Here is a 4,941-nt window from a genome sequence, read left to right as displayed (position 1 = left end):
GAGAGGGGTGAAGGGTATCTTGGTAGGGGAAGGGGAGGGATGAAGGGTATCTTTGGAGGGGAAGGGGAGGGGTGAAGGGTATCTTGGTAGGGAAAGGGTGGGGTGAAGAAGGTGTCCTAATGTGAGATGGGTGACAGTTAAAGAAGTGAATACAGTATTGATGAAATTTTACAACATTTCAAGTGATATAGATTTATGTGAAAATAAAATACACCTTTACTATTAAAGTAGAAAAAAGTATGAATATTTGTCAGCATTTTTCCTATCAGAAATCTACTTTGTCAAGAATTTTCAAGTCATTTTAAGATTAGCTAAGAAACAAAACAAACCGTATGACATATCTTTTACCATGGAAGCAAGTCTAGTAATTAATATTGGGAATTCAAGTCAATCAGTTTGACATTTTTGTTTATTGACAGACAGACAGACATCAGTATAGTTTTAAGGTTGTAGTGAGAGAGAAATATTCTGAAATTGTTCTATTTTGAAAGATTTTAACTTGGCATCAACATATGTTGAGATGGACAAGTTTTTTTTTGTAGAAAATGATTTTGTGTAGCGTTGGGTTATAGGTCACCATCTGATAAATATGTATTTAAAAAAGTTGGAAATCAAAACTTTTTAAAAATTTTTTACCATGTATAGCTGAGTTTGATTTTCATCCTCGGAGGCAGCTCAGAGACAATGCGGTATTTATCCTAACATAGTAACAAAATCAATGAAATCAAATTATTGTGGGAATTTGTACATTTGCATCATACAAGGGCAAAGGTCAGTATATAATAAGGTCAAAGGTCATTGTCAGACAACCATTGACTTCTGACAAGGTGAAAGGTCATGCCAAGCTGCATACATTGAGGTGAAGGGTCATTGCCAAGGTACTCTATATGTTGATTTCTGACAAGGTCAAAGGTCATAAGCTCTTGTACTTATATATTGCCTATAAGGATCAGCTTGTTGATGTGGAATAATATCAACTAATAAAACCACTTGAGTACTAATCTTTACAGTTAATTGTCTGTACAGTTACATAGTGTTTTTAATCAGTTTTGTCCAATGTAATCTTGTCACAGAGTGTGCAAAAATATATTTTGCATCGTTCTTGAGTTACACATCTTACCAATATGTTATCTTAAACTTTGAAGATATAATTGATAACACAAAAGATTACTAAAAAAATAGTGATATCAATATGAGAAATTAACATTTGTCCTGTTCCAGTGTAGCATATTATACTCTCTGTCTGGCCAAGTTCATAAATCATTTATACCAAGACTAATACACTGACTAATACAAACCGAGTACAGAAGATGTCGATACTTAGCTCATGCGTAAGAGGAGTGTCATGAGTGCCACCACCTCCAGTGGTCAAAGGAAACTGATTTACGTCATCTCCCGCATGGCTTTGCCACTCAGATGCACTAATTGAACAGTCAGGAATATCTTGTGATGGGGATAAAAACATACAATGTTCTTTCCATCTTTATCCAGATCAGGATAAATGGATAAATCATTTCAGGTATTACACTCTTCAAACGCATGTACCAAAAAGTTGCCCTAGACAACCTACACCCAACGCTTTTTTACAGGTGTTTGAGAGTAGAATCATATGTACCTGTTTCCACATATACCATGCCATAGTTCGATGTGTTTATCCTCATAAACGTAGCCTGATTGGGGTAAACGTTTATTCATTATCAGGAGATATTCCAGACTGTAGGAAGACATACATAGTTACTAGTCTGGTGACTGAGACTGTTAGCAGAGGGGCAAGCACATGATTATTTGCTGTATAAATCAAGTGATGTAATATTCAAATTCACTGACAGGACGCGAGGCATGCAATTTCCAAATCAAACTTGGCTCAAAGGTGATGGGACTCCACTCCACTTGCTGAATGTACTATTTGTGATATCTGTACGGTTTTCTGTTCCCACTAGGGGTGGGAAGTGGTGTAGAAAGTATTTTGAAATTTAATATTGATGTATTTAGACTTTTATCATTCGTAATGTGTTTTGTTTCTGTAGAAAACTTGCAGAATTTATAAACTTCTAGTTTTAGATGTATAACAAATTTAATATGTAATCTTCTCCAAACTTAGAAAGCTTGCTTCAGTTGTGCCTTCATTCAGTGTTGTTACCGCTTTGTCTCAAATCGAATATGTTCAGAGGAAATTTTCTGTTAAGAGTACTGTTTTTTTCTGGTGTGGTGTTGCAATTTTTACAAAATATATTTAATATAACTGTGGTGTAATCTACAAACAAAATGTCTGTTTTCTGAAATATTCAGTGTAGGGTTAAATAATCATACACTGAAACATCAAAAATCATGTAATTGATTTCTTAGCTTTTCCAGAAGCTTAAGTTTTAACAGAGAAGACTTATAGAGGGAGTCTTGTACAGAAAGTGTTATTTGTGAAACAAAACATGCATGAGTAGAAACATTAAAAAGTGAGCTACTTTCAAAATAGTAGTAAAACAAAGGTTTTATGCAATACGTCTACAGAGGGCGCTATACACAAGTTTTCATATCGGGCTTAGTGCAACTGGTAATGCTGTGCATTATTGGCAGTGGATCAGATGGGCAAACAGCTACAAGCCTTTCCATTTTAGGTTATAGAATTAGTGCAATGCGTGATGGTGCATATATGAAGGAATCATATATATTTTCTGGAATACTTCTTCAAACTGTGTTCAAATTATCTCCCTCAGAGAATTTGATGACGAGTTCTGTCTGTATGTTGTTTATTATTTATGTTCATAGAATTGCTCTCATTTCATCCTTACATATTTTTTCAGGTTGTGAACACTGTTTGTATCATTATTCATGCTTACATTTATTTGTTCATTGTGAACCAAATTAAAATGCTCTTATACTTGCCAAGATTTGTAACTTGTTGTACATATTTGTATGTGGTTGAAGTGATTGGATGGGATCAAGTCAGGTTTTGATTGATCGTGACCTTTTTTTAGCAAACCTGAACCGATCGCCGATAGTGTTGTTGACATGACAAATGTGTATGTGTATGTGTGACTGACTTGTGGCAAACAACCATGAGTAAAGTCTATACTTTGCAGTATGTATTTAGCGTGATATTTAACACTTGCTGTGATAGCTATCACAAGATAGGGAAGGAAGCCATAAATTATAAAGCCTTATGTATAATCCCCCTTGTACGGTTCGATTCAGTCTAATTCTATTAAATTCAACAACTGTATTGCCTTGGATAATATGCTCCGGTAAATTGGTTCCTTGAGTCGTGACGGTTGAAAAAGAAATATTTCCTGATATCCAGTCCGACATATTTCAAAAGTTTCATGTACAAGTGCATTTGTGCATCTGTCTGTCTGTCTGTCTGTCTGTCTGTCTGTCTGTCTGTCTGTCTGTCTGTCTGTCTGTCTGTCTGTCTGTCTGTCTGTCTGTCTGTCTGTCTGTCTGTCTGTCTTTCTCTGTCTTTCTGTCTGTCTGACTGACTGTCTGTCTGTTTGTTTGTCTCTCTGTCTGTAAAGTCTGTACTTTGCAATATGTACAAGTACATAACCTAATAGATGTGTTTGAACACTAAATTGAAGTGTGTGTAAGAGTGCCAAGGGGAACTAAATCAGGTGAGTGTAACGGTGTAACTAAAACTTTATGGTTTTACTGTTATTTTTATTTTGTTGTTATTTTTTGATGAATTTCACTGCTTAACTCATAAAAACAACGATAAAAAAGCTTTTGTATGAAACTAAATTTCCAACTAGACTGTTTTTATGGTCCTATGCATCATAAACATAAGGTACATTGTCGGAAACCACAGCCTCTTTTACGGCATCGTCTTTTCTTTTACGGCATCGTCTTTTCGATGTGTCGCAGAAAAACAAGCTCTGGTTAGCGACAATGCATACGGTAATACTGCCATCAGTGTTATGTAAATTGTACAGGAGATGGACAAGGTGAATCTGCGTTGTCTAGAAACCATTGTGCTACATTTAAAAATAACCATATTGGTGAAGAGTTTGTGGTTCCCAGGTCAACATAACCTATAAACCTAGTCAAAAACTTCCTTACAAAACATTTCTCCCGGCATCATTAGTTAAGTTATGATTACAAAACAAGTTTCTTCATTTTATGAGTTCTGAAAATTGTTCACTTCTATAGTTGTTGTTCATCATGGTAGAATTTATGTTGGTTTTTTTCAATCCAATAGGGTGTACCCAATAACAATTATGCCATAATTGTTAGTGTTGTACAAGAACAGAAAATTACACAAATTATCAACTTGACATGAACAAATCCGAATAGCTTCACATCAAATGCGACATACCACATAACAAAGCAATCCGACCCACCTGTTTCTGAGAAGAAGTCGAAAATATGATTTTTAACCAAAATACAGAAAAAATCTCTTACAATAGAAAATCACTCGTATCAACTTGGCATGAAGAAATCTGAGTAACCTACCCAAGGGACATACACACCAAATAGCAAAGCAATCCAAGTGCATGCTGCTGTCTATCTCTTCGTAAAAGTAACTGAAAAATTATGAATTTACTCAGGTAATAATATAAATCACTATCATAAATTATTGGAAATTTGATATTTCATGTACATGCATTTGACACTTAAGACCGATATTTTATAAATAACCTTTTCATGATCACTCCATTTTATTCTCTTTGGACGATTCATCTATATAATACCAGTCCTCCCTATCTCTGAGTCAAATTAAGCAAGCTTTATCTGCTAAGCTTGTGCAAAAATTGAAAACCATCACTTACGTATCATTCACTGGCAGCTATATGTATGTAATAGTATTTGTATTCTTGTTCTTTGTCATTTACTCCACGGTCTGTTTTCGTATTTCTACGGTTCCGTCTGTGTTGCAGTATTTGTTCTTATTTTTATACTGTCATTTTGTGTACACCCAGAAATAAATAGATAAATATTTAAAAATAACAA

This window comes from Glandiceps talaboti, chromosome 15, assembly GCF_964340395.1.
Source record: "Glandiceps talaboti chromosome 15, keGlaTala1.1, whole genome shotgun sequence".
Taxonomy (NCBI): domain Eukaryota; kingdom Metazoa; phylum Hemichordata; class Enteropneusta; family Spengelidae; genus Glandiceps; species Glandiceps talaboti.
This window is presented reverse-complemented; position numbering follows the sequence as displayed.